We start from the raw sequence: 23,840 nt of genomic DNA, 5'->3' as shown, positions 1-23,840 counted from the left end.
CATAGTAGGGAAGAGAATTCTTCCAAGACTATTATTGCACCCAAATAAAAGCGATTCACTCTTGGCAGGATCGAATTGCTTAAGGGATGCAGTCAACTTACTCCTGGCGAGATAGAGTCACTTTCGGGATGCAGTCGGTATTATCACATGAAAAATGCCACCAATGCCACTGGGTGACTGCATTCCAGCTAAATCCTGGCTCCCGACCATGCTCAGCTGGCTGATTTGCAAAGTAGGGAAGCTCCCAACTTTGCAAATTGGCCAGCTGATTATGGCTGGGAGCCGGGATTTAGCCAAGATGCAGTTGGCCGGTGGCATTGGTTACATTTTCCATGTGATAATACCGACGGCATCCCGAAAGTGACTCTATCTCGCCAGGAGTAAGTTGCTTTTGGGGGGTGCAATAAACTCCTATGCCAGAACCATCACTCCAGATCATCATTATTATGTAACAGGGTCACTGGACAGGGGTACACCCTCACCCAGCAAAGCCATCAGAATATAGATCCTTCTTGTTTTATTGGGCAATAAAATAAAATTGAACTGCAGGTAACTAGGTAGAGTTCCAAGATAGGGCTACTCTGTCAGACAGCTGTCCCATAAGTATGTACTGAGTATGTTTATTGTTTTATTGCACTAACAGAATTAATCATTTGAAGATGGGATTAGAAAATTCGTGTAATAACTACTGATGTGATGGGGTTTAAATGTCAAGCTACCAACAATTTTCCTTTTTAATCTTGGGTTTTGTAACTTTTCCTGAATTCCTATGAGAATCACTGAGATATACTTAGAGTTCAGCTTCACAGAAGCATAGGCTTTGTTGAAGAAACCATTCCAATCTTGTTATACTCCATTCTGGCGCAAGATATGAGGAGGTGATATCTTCCATTCTGAATGAGAAGATTATTGTTCTTGCTTGTAGTACTTGACTGAAGTCCTTTTTCTAATGCTGAAAGAAAGAGATTTAAATATTCTTATTGCATAATCATATACTGGTCTACTCAGCTGTAAGCCCCAACAAGTAAATGCCATTTACTCCCAGGTGCATGTGTACAGAACTATAGTTTTGTCTATGCAAGAGATGAGGAAGTGTTGAAATCATATTACTACACTGGGACCTTGTTATACACTGGGATTTGGTTGCAGGATCCCTCGTGGATAACAAAATCCATGGATGCTCAAGTCCCATTAAACATAATGGCATAGCAAAATGGTGCACCTTATATCAAATGGCAAAATCAAGGTTTGCTTTTTGGAATTTATACTTTTTTGGAATAGTTTCAAGCCATAGATGCTTGAAATTGTGGATAAAAAATCCGTGGATAAGGAGGGCCTACTGTACTTATTTGAAGATGTTTAGTTTCTATAGCATTTTATTATAAACTGTTTGGATTTTGAACAGAAAAGATGGCATATATATCTTTAAAATGCATGCAAAAAATAGTTGTGTGGACTAGCTATTGCTTTCACTTTATCTTTTTTGTCATGATGCCAGAACAAGGTTGATCAAAACTGAACACCTGAAATTATGGATCCAGCCAATGAATGTGAATAACAGGAAAAGTCGGTAGTGCATGATTTGCATGTCCTGTTTCCAGAATCTTCAGATATGGCTGGAGAAATTCACGCGTGATTTCCATGAAAGATGGTATTAGTCAATGAAGAAAATACTGAGCTGGAGTGATCCAAAACTTGACTTGATATATAGCAGCTATGCTTGTAAATGAGGAGGTTTACCACACAAGACCCGTTCTCTCTGCAATTGCACTGCTCAGTGAAAACCTCTTTGCCTTCACTGCATCACAGCATGCCTTTGCACTCACTATTGCTGCCACTGCACTCTCTTCCTCTTAACTCCACTTCCTTGATCTATGCCCTACCCAGCATGCCTACTGTTTTTTAAAACTTTATTATTATTTATTTTTTATTTTGAGCAATTCTAGAGTTCTGCTATTGCAATTTAATTAAAGAAAATTAAAGAAATATCCCCTGTCATGTCTATGATTCTTTGATTGTGTGAGGCACTCCAAAAATAATCCAGGTTGACATCTCCTTAACTATCATGACTCAATAATTGGAAATCTGGGGACTGAATTATTGTGAGACATTTGGTCTTTATTGTCAGAGACCCCAGGTGCCACAACAAACTGTAATTCCCAAGATCCCATAGCACTGAGCCATGGCAGTTAAAGTGGTGTCAACCTGGATTATTTCAGCAATGCTGAGTAGTTGTTTACATGGAATTTCTGAAAGTTTGTTCCTTTTCCTCCCAACCCCCCCCACAAAAAAAAAGGCCAAACAAAAGACAGTTTTGAAAAACCATGCATACTCAGTTGAGTGCACCATCTTGCCAACCCTCCTTTTTACTGGACCAATAAATTACATGTATCTGATTTAAGTCTATACAATGCAGCAGTTACCAAAAACAGTTGCCTTGTTTGAAGTGGTGGCTGTCAGGCTGCATCAAAGAACTCTGGATATAAATGCACTTGATTTCCACAAAATTGATTATTATGGTTTTCTCTGCTGATGTGACAAAAGACTGTTACAAAGCCAGAGTTTCTACAATTAAAAGAAAGAAAAATATTTTTAATTAGATGTCAGGAATGTCAGATATAGAATTTATCTACACTTTGGAAGGAAAGTCTGAATGGACTCTCCATCTGTTCTGCCCTACACTTGCCCTGGAGCCAACCTGCACCTAGTTTTCTCTGCAGCAGTTATTTACACTGTGGATATTGCTGTGGTCCACTGTCACCATCAGCTTCCACCACTGCTCCCAGAGCCAGGACATATTGCTGCCATTTACCAATGTCTCTGCCAATGCCCCATTAGGAATGATGGTTACAAAGGTTTTTACTATGTGTGATGTGCCTGGTTGCTTTGTTCTCATCTCAGAGCACACCACCACCAGCAGCTCCTCACAAGCAAGGAAAATCTTTATAAACTTCATTCTGGTTGGGGAACTGGTCTGGGATTTGATAAATGGTGGCACTTGTGTGACAGAGATCTGTTTTGGGTCTGCTGTCAGAGGAAAGGCAATTATGGTGAGAGCTGATGGAGCAAAATGGTCTCACCTGCCAGGCAGGAAACTATCCTGCCTGCCCTCTCCCCACCGAATACAGAGAGAATTCATTGCTTAGACTACAGGAAAGACCAGAATTTGCAGCAAGCTCTGGAACAAACTGTGAGTTTTAAAAATTCAGTTTAAAGCATTATACTCCAGGTTTGCTGCTGATAAAGCTGTGCATCATATGTCCTGATTGTGCCAGGTTTGGGGAAAATGCCATGTGTCATGTGTCTTAATTGCACCAGACTGGGAGGAGGGTGATAGTTTGAGGTTTTTTCCCTTGTACAGACAAACCCATATTTGCCAGTCTGCTTTTCGATCATTCTCTTAATTACATTTCTTTAGAGTATATAAATGTTGCTTAATTAAAAACTAATGGAAATCATTGAATGTGCCCGATTACAGAATTAAACAATTAGCCTGACAGCAACCAAATAACCAAATTATCCCCTCGGGTTATCGAAGTAATTCCGTTCCGCGGGCCGCTTTTCGTAACCCAAAAGCCTTCGTAGGAAGCCGAAATGCCATAGGCCGCTAATGGGGAAAAGCGCGAGTCCCGTGTGAAAATAGCGCAGAAAAGCACCAAATTTTTTTTCGTAAACCCGAAAAAAACAGTCGTAACCCGAACATTATGTTCCTATGGGATTTTTCCCGGAGCCCGGAAATTTTCGTAACCTGGGTATTGTCGTAGCCCGAGGTACCACTGTATAGAACAGCCATGCACACACATGCAATACAACACCACACAGACATAAAGAAGAAAAAACGTATACGTAGAGTTAAAGTTGGAGGGTTTGAGCAAAGAATCAATTCTGACACATGCACCAGTAAACTTAGACTTGTTCACAAGTTGTACATGATGGCGGAAATGAATTGATCGATCTATAGTTTCTATTTTGTATATAATCTATATCTGTATCACATATCCTATCTACTGTAACATACCAATACTGATATATATCGGTTGTTGTTGTGTAGGTGCATCTTCGAGTTTCATTTGTGACTTATGACAACTCTACGGTGTGAACCTTTGATCATGGGTCTTATTAATCGTTATTTCAGCTCTAAACCGTGTCTCTGGAAGATTATGGACATGGGCACCAAGAGGTATGGAAACAGTGAATAGGAGAGAAGTTGGATGCTCCTGGTTCACTGATCTGGCATGATTGGATGGACTTTAGTATTAATGGAGAGTTTTCTGTTTTAATACAAAAATGATGGGACCATTCCATTTTCACTGACTGGGATGGGAATCTTCCTTCTCATCATCGCGATAGTGACAGAGGACATTCCCCAACTCCTCTCCCATCACTTTGCACCCAGTGTGATATTAATTGTCTCTGTTTCTTGTATCTTATCTACTATATACAGCTCACCTTGTCCTAATGCACCAGATCTGTTGATCCATGCGTCCTCGTCCTTTTTTTTTTGAATTATACCATAGAGGGGCAGACCTTTGCTGATTTGCAATGGGGGGACACGTCATTGCTTTCTGTGTCGGGCACAGGGAATGCATCCATTCACGAGGTTCTATGTGGCCTTGAATATAAACGCGGACCCCACTTTCTTCGTGGTTGTCGTGTTTGCTTGTGTGTGGTGTGTGTGTCCAGCCAATGAAATCTCCTGCGAAAAACAGAGAGCCAACCTGTAGTTGTTGTTGCTTATTATTTTAAGTATTTTTGATTATGTTTGTGCCCAAATGTCGGTATATTTCAATCCAAGTGAACCAATGGCTCTTCACATACCTATGAAACTGCTTTTTATGAACTTGTGGGCATTGCCACTGGTAGGTGTTTCTACTGCTAGAGGTGGACAACCTGTGGCTGAATGGTTCAAGCATGTGGTGGATACAGCAGGGGTGCACACGGTTTCCGGCAAAGGTATGGGGACAAAACGACCCCTTGGGATTTGTCACTGATGAAAACAAATAAAAGCAGCACATGCCACTTTAGATGCATCAATTATTTACATGCTCCAAGACAGAAGAACACTGAGAAAGGAAAACTGGTTTACTGAGGAGTCCACCTCTCTTCTTACCCAGCCTGGGCGAGAAGCTTGATAAGTGGATTCCTGGAGAGGAAAAAAGGGGTAGTTGGCAAGCAGGGACTTGGAGAAAATGGGATTAACTGAGATTTTGTAAACAACCAACAAAAAGGACAGCAATGGTGAGGCCACTCGGGGCAGTTAAAAAGTTTTTGTGACACAGAAGAATAAAGTTACAAAATCCAGCACTAACTTAGAATGTTTGGCTGTTTCAGCGTTGGTTTGATGTGCATTCTTTGCTAACACACAATAGCAATAGCAGCATGCTTGACAGTCAATCTTGTTTGTTGCAACAGAATAAGAGAAGAACCTCCTTTCTGAAACAGTTGTATTGGTTGTTTGTTAACGTGCTGTCAAGGCAACTTCGATTTATGGCATAGCCATAAGATAAAAAAAAACCTCACAAATACACCACCCAGTCATCAACAGTTTCTGCTTCCTTGAACTCAGGGCCCATAGCTTCTTCTGCTGAGACTATGTCCTTCATCGAGTAAGTGGTGGCCCTTTACCTCTGTTTCACTGTACGCTTCTAACTTGAGGCCACAGACTTAGGACTGGTTTTTCTAGGCAGGGAACGTAGCCATGGGGGGGGTGGGGGTTGGGGGTCTCTGGACCAACCTCCGGTTCAGGCCCTTGGGGGCGTGGCGTTTCAAGCTCCTGCCTCCCCCCCTCTCCTCCCCTGCAATCAAAACCACGGATGAACGGGAGAGGGAAGTCGGAGAGGGAACAGAGGAAGTTTGCAAGATCTCGGGGGGGTGGGGGGGGAGAGGAGGAGGAGGGGGAGGGAGTGGGTCCCTGAGGTTGCTTTCCCTTTTGTTTCCCCATCCGAGTCCAGCTTCCACTTTCTCCTCCTTCCTCCTCCTCCGCCTCATCCCTTGTTGCTTTTTGCCAGGAATAAAAGTCTCTCCTTAGGAAGAAGAAGGGAAGAAGGGAAAAAAGGAAGGAAATGATAGGGAGGGAGGGAGGGGGGAGGGGGGAGGGAGAACGGAAGAAAAGAGAGGAAAAAAGGAGGACGAGGAAGGGGAAAGGAAGAAAGAAAAAGGAAGGAAGCTTCTTAAAAGGAATGTAAAGAAAGAAAAGGTGACTTTCTAACTTTCCTTTCAGCGTTATAATTCCCATATACAGGAGCAATAAGTAAAATAATATAATAATAATAATAATAATAATAATAATAATATCCTTTACCCAAAATGCTGAGGACTGAGATGTATGTTGGATTTTGAGTTTTTTCAGAGTTTGGTAATATTTATAGACAGTATGTCTAAGAATATAATGGGAGATGGGAATCATGTGTGTATCAAATGCAGCTCATAGACATAGACTGAAGGGAAATTTAATACACAATATTTTTAAAATAATTTGTGGCTCTTGGTACAACTGAGCTTCAGCAAAACCCTGAACCACTATTCCTTGAGATTCAATTAATTTTTGTCCGTAAGGATTTAAACCTTCGGATCCCCAGTGTCCCTTTGAGGTTGGGGGTCAGACCAGATGCTCTCAGGGTCATTTTTTGGGTTTTGGATAATTTTAGTTTCATAAGTCGCAGAGAAAGGAGACGGGGAACTCTGACTCTGGACATGTCTCCTGAGAATGGAACTCAGGTTTGCAAAAACATCATTTCTCCTTGGATTTTTGCAACAACAAAAAAGAGGAAGGGTCTGTATGGCAAAAAAGCAAGAGGCTTCCTTCAGCCTTGTTTTTTCTCTTGTTTAAAAGACAAATAGAAGAAAATACAGTTTAGCTGCCCCTTTTTCAGTATGTCAATGGGAATGCATTGATGGAGATTCCTGCATGGCAGAATGGTGTTAGACTGGATGGCCCCTTCTTGAGTCTCTTCCGACTCTTAGATTTTTATGTGTATTACTTAATATATGGAATAAATCTAAGATGATGAATCGGGGCGGAGGAGTCCTATGGCCCGGCTCCAGGCCAATTTGCCACCCCCAAACAACAAGAGAGGCTGTGCTTCCGAAAAGTAACAGCTTTAATGAAAGGTAAAGGTATAGGCAACAGATGACTTCTTTGGTCAGGAATGAAGATACTAGTTACATATGGGTTTATATAGCCCCAACGAGCCAGACCCACCCCCATATAGCAATAAAGTTAATTAATTGGATCAGTCGTTCCGCGCAGTGAGGATCCCCCACCCAGATGACTAGTGTCCTCTTTCCGGGCTCTCCGCTGTTTTTCCTCAAAAACAATTAAGTTCTCACCAAGTGTTTATCTCCCCTCCTTGTGCACCTGGGGGCCTTGAAAACCCAGACATCTCTCTAACTAAACTAAGAACATAAACTTAACAACCTAATGAGTATATGTAAGAATGGTTATATATCCCATCATCCCACAACCCAACTACCAGGCAGCATATAAGCATAACAATAACATATAATTAACATCAGGAACATATTACTAATAACAAGCCTATAATATAACATTAACTCTTAGGTTTAACTCCCTCCCAACACAGAGCAGTCTCTGCCTGGCTGGGATAACTCCCGAAACTTGTACATTCCAATTCCTAATAAGCAGCACAGAAGCCTAGCCATCTATCTATCACCTTCTAGTACATTTAAACTAACCAATAGATAAGCAACCCATGAATGTCCTTAACTCAAATAATATCTAAACAAAACCTAAACTAATAATCCCTATGACAGAACCCCCAAATGAATATATAAATGACAAAGGAATATATGAATGCAGGGGAGTTCGACAGCTAGACGGCAAGCCCCATATCAGAGCACCACAGACGCCTGGGAACTGCAGTCTAATAAGGTTGCACACTGCAGAAAATATCCGGCACGACTTTTAATGCTATGGAAAATACTGGATTTGTAGTATGTTGTGCCAACCAGAGCTCTCTTACAAAGAATGCTAAATGTCTCATAAAACTACAAGACCCAGATGTATTATTGTTGTGTTAGTTTCTATATCCCATCCAACCTGATCCCAATATAACGACTCCTCAGGTGGTGATTTTCCATAGCATTAATCCGATAAGTATATGCTTTCACAATGTAGATGGACCCTCCATTACATAATTTGTTGAGATGCTTGTGACTGGGAGTTCCTGCATGGAAGAATGGGTTGGACTGGATGGCCCTGGGTCTCTTCCAACTCAATGGATTCCATGATTCTGTACACTCTGAGCCTAACTGTGATTTTAATTGGTTTGTAAAATGTATAAAGGTATAAGTCTATAATGCAACCACACTGATGGACTTGCACTATAATTGTTTTTGAATTGATTTTATACCCTGCCTTTCTCCAAAATAGGATTCTCTTAAAGGAGTGTGTTTAGTATAAAAAGAAAGGAACGTATAATGGCTTGAATGAAAAATTGATGAATAATAGATAATAGATAGTAGATAGATAGATAGATAGATAGATAGATAATCTTGGGACTTAAAAGTGTGTGTGTGTGTTGTGTTGTGTGTCTGAAACTTAAAAATCGCCTCTTGGACGTGGGAATGCCATGTTGTGGGGATGCAAGCCTGGTTCTTAGCTCAGCTCAGAATGGAAGATAGTGTCTCAAAGCTGAGCAGAGTGTCTCTGAGCTGAACAAGTGGCGGCGCTCATTGCTGCGAGCCTGCACTTTGCTTTAATTTTGAGCTGAATTTAGCGGAATGTTAAACAAACCTTCAGGAAGGACCAGTGTGCATCTGCACTGAAAAAATAATCCCAGTTTGATTGCCACTGTAAACTGCCCTTGGCTCCATGTTGTGAAGCGGGGATTTGTTAGTTTGTTGTTGGCACCTGACAATGACTTCAACAGGTCCCAAAACTACAGATTCCAAGATTCCATAGCACGAAGCCATAACGGAAGTTAAATGGTGGCATCAGGTCCGAGGGGTAAACGCTCGACCCCTTTTTTGTGTCGGGGGGGGGGGGGCGCTTAGCCTCTCAAAATGGGTGGCCTTAGTCCTTGATATTTGACCCCCCTTCCCAAAATCCGGGCTATGTCCCTGTCTAGAAAGGAAGGGGTCATGTCTTCTCATGATAATGATCAAAATACAACAGTCTCAGTTTAGTCATCTGGCTTCTAGGGAGGAGTTCAGCTTGGAGAGGCTGTCTAAGACCCATTTATTCATTTTTTAAGGCAGTTCAGGGAATCTGTAGACCTCTTTCATCACACCACATTCAAATTGAGTCCGATTTTCTTTCTTTCTTCTTATTAACTTTTCTTCATTGTCCAGATGTCACAACTATACAGAAATGGAAATACAATGCCATGGACAATCTAACTTCCTCTGTATCTGTTTATTACTACAACGTATATGCAAAATTCTCAGTCCTTGATTATGCTAGTTTCTCTGAATTCTCTTTCCTTCTTGCTGGCCCTGATTTGTACTAGGTTTTCCTGTACTTTGTTTTCTCCCTGTACTGAAAGTTTACACAGTAAAAAACAAACATATTTCCAATTTATAATACAGTTGCTCCATTTTACCTACGAGGCACAGTTCCCAATACTAAACCAAGGGTGGCAAAGTGGAAGCCTGTAAGCCTCGATGCAGCTCCCATTATAGGCTGTATAACCCCCCACCCTCCCCCAAAAAATCTCTGTATCCCATAGAATAATAGAATGGGGAAGGTCCACATCTATGCCAGCCCCGTGCGCAAGCCAGAATTTGCGTACTATACAAGTCAATTTCAGGAGTTTCCTTTTAGCATTTAGTCCAGAATTTTTCCTCCTGTATATGAATCCACCATGGTTAAAGTTCTTCCCTCTGGAGGAGCAGGAAACAACCTTGCTCCTCAGCCTACATGACAGCCTTTCAAATTTTAAGATAGAGAACATATCACGTCGCAGCCTTCTCTTCTCTAGGCTAACATGACAGGAGCAACGCACTCAACCATTTTCCTCACTCTTTTTGAAGTAGAAAGATTCTTTCATGCTATTAACCAAGGAAAAGTTCACAAATTCCCTGTCCCCCTCCAGCCTGTGGTACCCACCTGGTCAATACTGGAAGTGATGTCTGGGCCAATTTTTGTTTTTTGGGGAAAGGCATCTTTTGAGCCTAAAACAGTATATGCCCAAGGGAAGCAAAACTGCAAAGTCTACTCCCACAAGCTTCTGAGATTGAGCCCAGTGGAGGAGGGTTGCACATCCTGCAACCTGTAAACAGACTTGTCCCCCCCTACACACACTAAGTGAATCTGGGACAACTGTCCCAGAGAGTTTCCTTCAAATACACTTCGTCAATAAATCAAAAACAGTTTGTATGCACATGGGTCTAGCCTCTTAAATTCCTGCCTCCCCCCTCCCTCCCATGCATGCAATTCAGAATTTCGAAAGAAACCCTTCTCTGGCCCTACAATGACATTGTTAGATAGTGTGGTCACAAAAACAAAACAAATAATCCAGATTTACTGCTCAAAACTGGAATAAATCCCCACTTTTCCCTCCAGATTTAAGACCCGAGGTTGATGAGAAGGCCCAAGAAATTCAGCTCAAATCAGCCAATAAAGCATGTGGACAGCACACCTTGAAACTAGATGAGATTGTTTTATACAGCTTGTGTAGATGCACCCGAGAGTGTGGCAATATATTTCCCAGGGCCCCAATCTGCCCAACAATACACATGCTTTGGTTGGGGCGCGCCGGTAGAAAAGATAAGCATCTGGTGGGTCACATTCAGCCTTAAAGACCATACCTTGAATCTCAAATGTTATGAAGAGCAAAATCCACTTGTACAATCTCATAACTACTGAACCGGGTGCCAGTCAGCAGCACTGCCATAAAACAGACAGAAGAGAAATGGAGATGGAAAAGAAAGTTATCCATAGGACGTTTGCAAACAGGCAAAAAGGACGGGAGCATAGTGTGATGCTTCTGTCAATGTCAAACGAGTTGGCAAAATTTTCAGACAATGTCATGCGACATCGTGATAATCCCATCATTGATCCCGTGACTCAATAGGAGTTGTCTAGCCACTGTTCAATTCTGAGAAAATTCCATGAAATGAAAAACAGCTGGAAAACTCCGTCTTTATCACAGGTTGAAAATGGGATGATCACAACATCATGTGATGTTCATCCCATGTGCTCCCATCATTTTTGGGACCATTTAAAAGGGCCCTAAAATAGCTTGACAGAATCAGCCAATGATACATTCACACTATCAGCTCCTACATAGTTTGAAAAGTTACAGTAGAACTGTGGAAGAGCAGAACACTTCCTCAGAAGCAGGTGGAGCCATCCTTCTTTGGAAGTTAAACAGAGGCTGGATGGCCATCTGTCGGGGTGCTTTGATTGTGGTCATCCATTCGGCGTGAGGTTGGCACCCTGTGGTCTCTGCAAACTCTATGATTCTATGTTCTAATTGAACTCATCAACCATCAGAGCACAGCCAGTGAGGAAGCACTTTCAGTAGCCACTCTCAATTATGGGACCCTCTCGCCAAGCAGTGTTGCCAGTGGTTCATGACTTTCCACCAGGAAACGGGGACTTTTCAGAGGCTTTTTGGTGTGATTTTGGTGGCCGGGCTCTATGTGCACAGTGGATTTTTTGGTGACTTTTGCCTAGTTCAGCTCAGCCCTAGCTGAGAGCGAGGCTGGCTACCAACCCTTTGGAGGTGTCACCATTTAACATTTTTCAGCCAAGCAAGAGAGAGGACGGGACCGTGGTCGCCCGCCACGCGCGCCCGGCAGGAAAGCTCTCTCTCTCTCTCTCTCAGCCCCCGACTTCCCTCTTAAGTCTAGCTTTCTTAGACTTAAGTGTAACTTCCTCAGATACATTGGAACTGTAGTTCATTGTGGCAGCCAGAGCTCGGTTCTCTCTACAAACTACAATTCCCAGGGTTCCCTAGCACTGAGTCAGGGCAGTTAAAGCAGTCTCAAACTGGATTATTTCGCAGTATGGATTGGACCTTGAACATTTATAATAACAAAGGTCAAAAACAATGCAAGAAATAATCCAGTTTGTGACACGTTTTTTAACTCTCCTGGCCATGTGCTAAGGGAATCCTGGGAATTGTAGTTGTTTGTTGCATCCAGAGCTTCTTTTTGATTAAGAAGGCTCAATGTCTCACAAAACGACACTTCCCTGGGTTACCTAGCACTGAGCCATGGCCAGCTAAAGCAATCATCAAACTGGATTATTTCTTTCTGGCAGTGTGTCTTGGAACCAACGCAGGCTGCATCCTCACTTCAGATCCAGAGACAACCCAGTTGCATACTGTTTTAAAATGCCATGGCCCAGTGCCTTATGAAAATCCTGGGAATTGTAGTTTGTTGTCACAACCAGAGTTTGCTGAGAGAGAAGGTTAAATGTCTCCGAAAACTAGAATTCCAGATTCCTAGCACTGGAGCCATGGCATTGAAAAAGGGTGTTTCAAACTGGATTTATTTCTGCAGGCGGTTGCATGCAACACATTCTATTTGTCACATTGTCACAAAGCTTCTGAACCACCCTTCATGTCAAAATAAATATCTTAAAAGACTGAAGATGCTTTTTGTTTTGTTTCAATGGTGATGTTGAGATTGAAATAAGTTACAATTATTTTTATTCAATTATGTTACGTTATTGCAAAGATCTGCCATTTTTAACAGGTATGGGAATTTTCCGGGAATTGTTGGACTGAATATTCCGTGTGATCTGGGGGGATTCAGCGGGTTTTTGGACAAACATTTTGGGGATTTATCTTCCGAGCTTGTTGGCAACTGCTGCCAATGTAGGCGCAGATGGCCTCTTCCTCCTTTCCGTGGGAGGCAAAACCTGTATTATTTAACAGACCTTCGCTTTTAGCAGGTTGGGTTAGGTAAACAACACGTGCAACAGGTAAGTTTTAATGTGCTTTGAACTGTTTTAAATTAATGTTTTTAATTGATTGTGTTTAATGGTATTTTAAAATTTTTGTATTTCGGCATTTTAGCTGTACTGTTTTATCATATGGTGTAAGCTCCTTAGATCCCATATTGGGGGGGGGGGGGAAGTATGGCATACATTAAATAATGAATGAATAAATAAAACATAAAATAATGTCTCAAAAGTAATTCGTTGTTATTATATGTGTTCCCATATTTAAAAAGTAACTCATTGCCTAATTCAATGGATTCCTTCCTTCTGTTTACCTCCTCTCAACACATTCCAGGCCCTGCAGCAATGCTGAACAGATAACCTCTTGCCACACACTTTAAAAACAAACCAAAACATTTTAAAAAGAATTGAACACACAGAGACACATTTAAAATAGGTGGGCAGTAGTTGTTAAATTGATCGGACTGGGGGTCAGGGTGTGTATGATTGTCTAGGAGAAAAATAGTCTTTTTCAACATCTGGTGAATTCATTCTGAGAGGGTTGTTTGATTGTGGCTTTCAACACTTGTATTATTAAAAAGCTGGGGAAGAGGGGACGGGGTTAGGGTTGCCATAATTCTCTACCACAAACTGGGACAAAATGTAGGACAAAACTTAGCCCAAAATGTAGGACATTTAAGAAAAATGGAGGACCTTAAATGTCTTACATTTTGGGCTAAATTATATCCTACAATTGTCCTACATTTTGGTCTAAATTTTGTCCTACATTTTGTCCCGGCTTGTGGTAGGGAATTATGGCAACCCTAGATGGGAGGCACAAAGTTGGAGGAAAATATGACACATGAACAGACACACAAACAAAAATCTAGCCAGTAAAAAATTACTTGGTTCAGCCTGAACTTTTGGCCTACCACCGTGAACTGAAAGAACCTGAGCAAGCATGGCTCTAGCGGATAGCTCTACATGTATTGAAGTGACACTGTAGGAAAAATGTAGCCAGCTTCACTGCGTTGTTCTGCAGGACTCTGAGGACATCTTCAGTGATGTCAGGTGAACATGGGGATTATTATTAGATACCAAGCATTTAATGCAGAAAGCTGTATAAATGGAATCAGAACGCAATGATCTCTTGAAAATAATTAAAATGAGCAAAACATTCTTAATACCTCTGAGATCACCAAGGCTCTTGGTTATTTTGCTTTTAAATGTTAGAACCTTAGTGAATCTCATTTAAGCTTCTGCTATAATGCTTCCATAATTCTAATTACTTTCCCCTTGTGTTTATCTCTGTACCAGTTCACTAAGATCACTGATATTATTTAAAATAACTATGCTACATATATCTGCAACCCTGTCTGCATGGGCTAAATCAAATAGCCTCCCCTGGTTCTCTCAGTGGAGAGACCAGATGATGCATGCCCCAAATCTCCATTCTGGTGCAAACAGACCAGATGATGGCTGGCCGATTCAGCACCAGACCTGGGGTATAACATGTGTTAAAATACCTTACAATTTGTTCCAGTCTTTTGAGAAGATCCGGGGCCCTCTGTTCCAGTGCTGGGTGGCTGTTTGTAACATGTCTTGCTGCTTGGAATATCTGTTGCTGGTGTCAGTCACCTGCTTTGAGATCAGAATGAGGTGCCCAGCCATGGGACCACCAGATGAGCCCTGATGGCACAGTGGTTAAATGCGGGTACTGCAGCCAAAACGTTGTAAGTTTGATCTTACAGGGCTCCACGTTGACTCAGCTTTCCATCCTTTTGTAGGTTTGTAAAATGAGTACCCAGGTAGTTGGGGGGGGGGCAATAGGCTTACACATTGTAAACTGCTTAGAGAGTGCTTAGCACTATAACGTAGTATAGAAATGTAAGTGCTAATGCTATTGCCATTGCTATTAGTCTGGGTGCCTCATTCTGAGCAAAGTGACCCGCAGTGGAGGTAGACAGACCAGGCAGCTTGTGCAACGGGAAGGGTTAAGGCAGCTCTGGGACCAGGATATTCCAGATACTCTGTGGGATACTGTCCCATGCCAGTACATAGATGACCTACCTGAGGATTGAAGTCTGCTGAGGGAGAATTCCTCTGTGTCCTACTGTGTTGGGACTTGGGAGATGGCCTTCTTGGCTCCACTTGGCGGCCCAATTAGCACCAACACTCATTTCATCTAGGTGCCAAGAGAAAACTTGGTTGCTCATCAGGACCTTTGAGCCTTATCAGTTCATCTCAAATACTGATATACATAGTTTTTAAAACTTCAAAAAACAAAACAAATCCAAAACAAACCATTTAAAACTGTGTTAACTCCCTATTATGTTTAATATGTTTTAGCTTACTGAAATAATTTTTATTGTTTGAAACATTTTTCACCTGCTGTTTCAATGTTATTTGTAAGCCAAAATCCTTTTGATATAGAGAAAGGTAGAAATGTTTTAGTAAATAAAAATACTGCTGTTGCTGCTACTACTACAGCTGCTCTGTTTTACCTATTATGAGGCCCTTTCACTCTGCCAAATCATCCTCACAGGTGCATTTCGTGGCAATGCAGGAGAGGGCCTTTTTGGCAGCTGTTCCCAGGCCCTGGAACTCCCTTCCCACAGGTGTTTGGCACCCTCCTCACGCTTTCTGCAAGTAGGTAAAGATCTTTTTGTTTTACAGGTCTTTGAATTTCTTAACAGAAACAAGCCTATATAACGTACTTGATTTTGTGGTTTTTTCCATTTTTAAAAAAAAAATAGCTTAAGTCTTTAACTAGTTTCAATTTTTTGATAGTTTACTTTTAAAAATTTTGAATACTATGGGTTTTAAATCTATGTTCAGTTTTAAATATTGAGGGGAGTTTCCAACTTCAAAAACTGGCTGGCTGAGTATGGCTTTGTCATGAGATGCATCTGGGGGGTGGGGTGGCATCCCACCTAGATTAGTGGTGATTTAGTTAAGAAAACATCTGGGGGCAATCCAGGATCCAGAATTGAAGCCAGAAGAGGTAAACTGGCTTATTTGCCCAAGCAATAAGCTCCTCAGTATAAAGCAGTTTCCTGTGCTCCTTCCTATGACAAACCAAAGAGTAAAGTCAACCCTTGGCCAAGCATGTTGACTTTCCGATTATGTATTCAATAATCAACCACTATGGTAATTGGCCTCTTCCAGTCAGTCTTGCCTTATGTTCCTCTGTGCATAAATGTTCCTAAATATTGCCCCAGCCTTGATGCAGGTTGCTTGCTTTTGAGTAGATTCTTTGAGAACTTTTCAGTTGACACTGACAGTTTGATCCCAAGCTGTGAATGCATTTACTCATGGGTTCTCACCCTATGCATGGGAAGGAGAACTTAAAAAAAATGCCCCAGATCCCATTGCACAATGTGATGGAAGGGGGGGGGGGACTAGGGGCTCGATTTGAAAAGTAGGTTCCCCCCTTAAATACAACAGCTTGGCATTAAAAGCTTTGTATCAGAGAATACAGATTCTTCATGAATAGGTACTTATTGCAGCAGTTCTCTCCCCCTCCCTTCCCCACAATCATGTCAAGTGTCCCTTTCATAGCAGAATTCATTTGGTATTCAGTAGTGATTGTCATGAATTCACTTGGTATTCATGGGGATGACACATACGCTTCCCCTGGTTTTCCCCGCTGCTGTTTAGGATTAGTTAATGGGCACTTAAAATAGAGTGTTGCCCCTGTGGGAGTAAAATAACTTCAATCCTGGTGAACAAGCTGAAAGTATAAATGATTACATTATGCTGAACTTGGTTCCGTTATTGGCTTCTCAAATCATATGCTAACATTCTTCTTTAAGAAAGTGAGACTTTAATGTGGAGGGCGGGTGGCGAGGCAGTGCTTAGCACCCGTTTTTGAAACTCAGGAGCCCATGTGGGGGTGCCAAAATGCCCGTCTCAGTTCATTATTAAGTAAAAGAAGACATTTATTGAAGACAGATCTCCATGTGTCTGCTTAGTAAAATGAAAACCTGCATTAAAATTTGAGTTTGGGCTTGCTAGACATGGCTAAGCTTTTAAATTTACATTTAGAAGCTAATGAAATATAATAAATAGTGCTTTGGGGCATATGCAGAGTACCTTTGTTTCACCGTTGCACTTACAGTATTGGGCTCGAACAGACAGGCCAAAATAAAGCTGCTTTGGGTCACTTTGGAGGTATGCTGTTTAAATGATGCATGCGTCCTAAGAGGCTGGAAGCCACACCAAAGCCACCCTCTAGTCCAAAGGACTGGAGCACAGCTTTGGTGCAGCTTCTGGCCTCTTAAGATGCGTGTGTAATTTAAACAGCATACCTCCAAAGTGACTCAAAGCAGCTTTATTTTTTTCAATAAACAAATATTATCCAAGATCCTGATCATTCTTCTGTGGTGTAAATCTAACTCACATAGTTATGTAGTGTAGTGGATGTACTACACTGCAACTATAATGTGGTTGCACTACATTGCAGGGTTGGGGTAACTCGGCCATATTAACAGCAGGCAATAATGAGTCTGGGCTTGCTAGACATGGCTAAGCTTTTAAATTAATATTTAGAAGATAATGAGATATAATAAACAGTGCTTTGGGGCATATGCAGAGTATATGCATATGCCCCTTTGTTTCACCATTGCACTTATTGGGTCTGAACAGACAGGCCAAAATAAAGCTGCTTCGGGTCACTTTGGAGGTACAGTCAGCCCTTCTTATACATGGATCTTTTATACATGGATTCAAGCATACACAGTTTGAAAATGTTTAAAAAAAAGTATAAATTTCAAATACCAAATCTTGATTTTCCATTTTTTTATAAGGGACACCATTTTGCTATGTCATTATATTTAATGGGACTTGAGCATACATGGATTTTGTTATACACGGGGGATTTTAGAACCAAACCCCAGCTTATAACAAGGGTCCACTATATGCTGTTTAAATGATGCATGCGTCCTAAGAGGCCAAAAGCCATGCAAAGCCATGCTCCAGTGCTAAGGAGCGTAGCTTTGGCACAGCTTCCAGCCTCTTAAGATGTGTGTGTCTTTTAAACAGCATACCTCAAAAGTGGCCGGAAGCAGCTTTATTTTGGCTTGTCTGTTCAGGCCCTTTGTTTGTCTGCATATGACCAGTAGCTGTTCAAGAAAATGAGTTAATCAACATGAATATTTCTTTTGAAACACTTCTCATATCTTTATACTGGGGTTGTGGAGAAAAGTGGCCTTCCAGTTGGCATAAGGCATGAGTTCCCATCAGCCTGGCAAATGGTAAGGGATGATGGGAACTGCAATTCATCAGCTTCTGGAAGGTCATTATTCCAAGTCTGTTCTATAGCTGGGGACAGTCCTAGTTCTAATTTTATATCCTGACCCATTCTAAGCTGCTGGAATTCATTCTGATAAACTGACAGACTATGCCATTAGTCCAACTTTGGGTGACATGGGATCTTGTAAACAACTTATGTAAACTAAAACTTCCTGAAAGTAAAAAGCTGCCATTTTTGTCCCCTTTATGTTGGCTTTATTTTCGCATTATTTCTGGTCTGGCGAAACGTTGTGTGATAAAAAAGCAAACTTCTGTGGTACATGAGAGAATTATCAGAGTACAGAGATATGAGAAGTGAGTGAAGCTGTGTGTGTGTGTGTGTGTTGAGGCTTACTGACAAAGAAAGTAACGTCTAATAACCACGCAGTCCTTTTTACCTTCCTTCATAGAATCATAGAGTTGGAAGAGACCACAAGGGCAACCTCCTTGCCATGCAGGAGCACACAATCACAGCATGCCTGATAGATGGCCATTCAAGTTTTTCCATATATTTTTTTCTTAAAGCAAATAAAAGTAAAGTAAATATTGGCTCTGATTCTTCTATGTCACAAGAAGCCTGGAAAGTGAAAATTGGTAAAATTTTCTGAAAACTGGGCTCTGTCCTCATGCTAGGTGACCAAACAGCTGGGAGGGCACTTTCTGTGTCCATTCAGAGCCATTCAGGACATCTGTGACATCATGACCTGTCTCATCATCATGAAACCTTTCAGTATTATCACATAGGAGCACTGGAGCAAGGCTTTCAGGGTTGCTCTGTCTCCCCTCCCTAATTCTGGTTTCTTCTTCCTTTCCTTATCATACTCTTCTGTCCTAGAGGGTTCAGCACATGCTGCATAAGGTTTCTTCAGAACTGGGTAGGGAATGTTTGGCCTAGGCACAAAGTGAGCAAATGTACATTCACAGGTACATCTGGTGAGAAGATGGGAGAGGGTTTTCTCACTGGCTGCCCCAGGCTCTGGAATTCCCTTCCCATAGAGGTTATACCAGCACCTTCCCTACTTTCTTTTCACAGACAAGCAAAGATTTTTCTATTTCAACAAGCATTTGATGAGTAACTATAGACATCTTATAAACATCACTAGATATTGCTATCGTTGTGTTGGGAGGAGGGTTGTTTGTGTGTGTTTTAATAATGTACATCTTGACCTGGTCGTAATGTTTTTATTGTGTAAATGTGTTTTATCTTTTGTATCTTGCTGATTTTTAACATATTTTTAAATCATTGTAAGCCACTTTAAGTCCAAATCTGGAGAAAAGGCAAGATAGAAATAAATATAGCAACAACAATAATAGGTGGCAGAGGTTTTTCCTTGCTTCCTTTGACTTATCCTGTACTAATCCCATCAAAGGACATATGACAATTGACCCAGGTCGATGCTATGAGATCACAACGGGTAGGAAATGCAGTCAGAAAAGCAATAAACATTATAGGCAATGTCTAAGAATCCTTTTATAGTGAAATATGGTTCATCTGACTGACTGTTCAGGTTATGGGGATTGGAAAGGCACCAGTCTTCATGTCATGGAATTGAAGGGTGTGTGATCTGGAAAGCCTCTCTTTCTAAGACCTGGCCAATATCAGGCTGTACTATATAATATCCACTTTAATAATAATGCAACTGCAGAAATTAATTATTAAATAAATTTGTGACCCTAGTTTGCCCCAGCATTAGTGGCTTTTTTATTATTCTTAGTGCGTTTACAAAAACATACTGCTGCCAGCCCTTTGTATCAGTGGATTCTGCTTCCAGTAATTCAGCCATACATGGCTCAAAAATATTCAAAACAAACAAACAAAACAGCAAAAAGCAATCCTTGATTTTGCCATTTTATATAAGGGACACCATTCTATCACCCCATTGTATCTAGAGACAGCCCTCTGTTTCCATGGATTCTGCATCCATGGATTCAACCAGACATCACTTTAAAATACTGTTTAAAAAAATTCTAAAAAGTAAACCTTGAGTTTGCCATTTTATATAAGGGGCATCATTTTACAACCTCATTGTATATAATAGTACTTGAGCAGCCATGGATTTTGGTATCCACGGCAGATCCTAGAACCAAACCCCAGTGGATATCTATGGCCCACTGTCTTTTATTTCAGTTATATAACTTATACGTACAATTAATAAAGATTTACAAACAATGTACAAATTTCAATAACAAAGAATAATACAAAAATAAATAAAGGAAAGAAAGAAAAATAATAAAGAATAAAAGCTTCTCTCTATGACCACCAGTCCACAGTGTTCCATCATCTTGGCATTCCACCAGATAGTCTACCAAGCAAAAATCACCTATCATGTGGTTATGCAGACAGAAAATGACTGGAGGTTCATCCAGTGAGGACTTGAACACTCTTACCAGTCCAGCACTCTTCCTGTTAAGTCACGTACTCTTCCCTGGTATTGATCTTCATATGATCCAGAAACTATCCCAGCTAGCTTGGAGAAGCAAAGATTCCCGAGCCACTCAACTTTTTTCTAGCCAACAAAACCCGACATATGGTTTTAACATAGCAGATTGTACTGGAATGAGGTAATTTGCTATGGCAGCCCCTTATGGACTGCTGCAAAGTGGTCATATAATCTCATGATAACCCTGAAGTTATTCCTTAGTGCTGCTGGTGCATAGGTATCTCCTCCTTTAGCTATGGTAATGTGATTAACCTTATTATTTCTCAGTCAGTCCACTGTGGCCAATGACTAACCAGCCATATGGCCGAATCATAAGGTAAACAAGATGACTATGAGTCAGTTGGGAATTGTCTGGATGAATGCAGAATTTATGTATTGTGACTCATAGTTAAACACCTCCAACTCTTGCCACCTCCCCACGGAATGGCATTCCTTTCCCTAGGGACTATTTAGAATGTTTCTGTATTTTATAAAAGGCAATGGATCAAAGAAGAAATGCAAAGCCACTCTGCGTACTTAATGACCTGTTCTGCGGAGTAAATTACAGCTGGAATTGTTGGGGTGTTAAATTTAGCAGAGCACAGCTTAAGAAACTAGCAATGAATTCCCCCTCCCTCCTCCAAAATATAGTTCGTTCTTTTACAGTGACACAATAGTAAAATAAAGTAACCCCTGACAATATGATTTATTGAAGAACCTAAACAAAAGATGTTGGAGCTGCTGTGTAGCAAAGTTATTTCTCTGTTCTATTACTTTTAATGAATAGCTGAGATCACTGAATATATTCAGTGAGATAAGGCTCAGTGCATTTCTGATAAGGGGGGAAATGATGAAAAAGAAAAGTTGCTTCCATTTTTCATTTGGAGTATGTGTGTGCATGCGTGTGCACACACACTTCTTTGAAATCTTTTGCTTCAGGACTACACCTTCCAGAATCCCACAGTCAGCAAGGTCTTTGACAAGGGTGCCTAGGGGGTGCTGGGAGTTATAATCCAAAATCACAAGTAAAAAATCCACAAAGTTAAAAAAAAAAATCTGACACATGTGTTTTCTTCTCAGTGACATGCATACTGTTTATGCCTAAAGCTATGTACCAGGTGGCATGTTGAATCCACTTCTTGGTAATTGTGTGATACCTTTTCACAAAAGGAGTCCCTGTAGGGGACCCTAGTTTAACAGTGTTCAGCTGAGTCACTAAAATATGCTGAGAAATAAGTGTGAGGCTGTTGAAGTAGTGTCTCCTATTAGAGCTAATAACCTTTGCATACCTATACTTTATTATTATTATTATTATTATTATTATTATTATTATTATTATTATTATTTGTATCCCGCCTCCCCCTATATTGGATTCAGGTGGGTAACAACAAACAAAAACAATAAAATCAAATATGACTATCAATAGATAAAAGCATAACAGGACATATTAGATCCTAGTTCCCCAATCTCCCTCCCACCCTAAAATACCATTAAAAACAATTCCCAACAAAATGGTTAATATAATAAATTGAGATCAAAGTCAGGTGGGTACAGCTAAACAAATGGAGAATGAAAATTCTGAGGAGATCAGTTTGGGAAGGCCTGCTGGAAGAGATCCGTTTTTATTGCCTTCTTAAAGGCCTCCAAAGATGTTATAAGGCGGATCTCCTCCGGCAGGTCATTCCACATTTTTGGAGCGCCAACAGAAAACATCCTCTGGGAAGTCGTCTTCAGTCTAGTTCTCTCTAACTGCAGTAGGTTCTTCCCAGAGGACCTGAGAGTGCGGGAAGGATTGTCTGGGAGGAGGCGTCCCCTCAGGTAAGCTGGACCCAAGCCATGCTGCTAGTCTGCATGTTTGCATATTTCCTGTTTATTTGCCTTTTCACACCCATTTTCTTCCAACATTATTCTAATCTGCAGCCATTGTTTCTCTTCTCTTGATCTCTTCCGTTCCATAAGATCCTGTATTAATGGATGCATTAAAACTATTTTTGTATGTTTTTACAAAGAAGACTATGCTTGTTTCTTTCTCTGCTAGATCCTGTGTGGGGGCTTGTGGGACTGGTTATTGTTCTGCTTCTGCTTTACCAGTTTGGTTACTCTGCTTGAGTTGTCTTTTACACATTTCTCAACGTCTGCTTACCATAACTTCTACTTTCTTCTGTCTTTGTTAAACCAGATTTCAAAGCTCTACAGAAACTGTACAGGAGATTTTGGAAGAAACCTTCAAAGGTATGCACTTCATCATAAAGCAAATATAATATGATATGGCATGCTGGGGCTTGAGTTTCATGATCAGGTGCCTTAAATATATCAGGGCAACTTAGTTCACATATGCACACTAACTAATACTGCTGTAGATGACATTATTTTGTTAAAAAATGGATTTTCTAAGGAAATACTGGAAACTGGCCCTTTTATCCAGATAAAAATTATGATAACTGATGCAGAGGCCAAAGCAACTGGCCAAGAAGTGGTATTTTATGGTTGGTTGGCAACTGTTTCCAAGGATCTTATTGTTGTCTGAAGTGAATTAAATCAACCTGAACAGATTCACCTTTCTGTACATTTCAATATAATCTTTTCTGTTCTTTTATGATGTACATAGTGATGAAGCTACATTTTCATGTTTTTTAAGAAATAGGAACAGCACTTTCTTCACACAGATGAAACAGCTTCTTTGAAACAAACTTTCCCCAAGGTACACTGGTGTGATTAATGGACACATTCTCGTGCAGCTTTTGGGACTGGATCCCACTAAGTATAATGTTTACACTGATTTTTTTTTTAAAAGCCCCATCAGAAGAAAGGGGAAGAGGTAATTTCTCTCTCTATGCAGCGTCATCACAGTCTCTTTCCATCTCTCAGTTCCACCAGCATCACAGGCATCACATTTAGGGAGGACCCAGGAGAGAGTCTTCAAAATGCCTGGTCCCAGATTATGGAAGTCCCTCTCACAGGATGCAAAAGGATCTTGCAGCTCCTTTGAGACAAAGGGCCGGAACAGCTCCAAAAGCTGGCTTCCTGGTGGCTTGGGAGACATGGTGTTTAGATGACACACACGCCAAGATGTCTTCAAGCCACCCAGCTACTCAGATATGAGCAGCTTCATGACGCTTTGACGGTGCAGCATTTGCATGCCACATGCTGCTGGAACATCATGAAGCCACCACGGGGCCACGGCAGGATGGGAAAAGCCAGCTTTTTGCTGGTCAAAGAAGCAGCTGATCTTTGCCACTCTTTTTTTGTCTAGCTTCAAGGCAGATTGAGGCTGC

The 23,840-nt window shown here is 41.0% G+C and overlaps 1 long non-coding RNA gene across 1 annotated transcript; it reads right to left on the bottom strand.

The window, feature by feature from the left end:
• Nucleotides 1–343: 343 nt before the first annotated feature.
• On the bottom strand, nucleotides 344–20,746 carry LOC121930088. The gene is made up of 4 exons (XR_006103814.1): nucleotides 20,534–20,746; nucleotides 14,924–15,038; nucleotides 2,424–2,565; nucleotides 344–952 (listed from the first exon to the last, which is right to left on the bottom strand). It is a non-coding gene; the product is annotated as an uncharacterized LOC121930088 (long non-coding RNA).
• Nucleotides 20,747–23,840: the final 3,094 nt, after the last annotated feature.

Source organism: Sceloporus undulatus, chromosome 4, assembly GCF_019175285.1.
Source record: "Sceloporus undulatus isolate JIND9_A2432 ecotype Alabama chromosome 4, SceUnd_v1.1, whole genome shotgun sequence".
Taxonomy (NCBI): domain Eukaryota; kingdom Metazoa; phylum Chordata; class Lepidosauria; order Squamata; family Phrynosomatidae; genus Sceloporus; species Sceloporus undulatus.
This window is presented reverse-complemented; position numbering and strand designations above follow the sequence as displayed.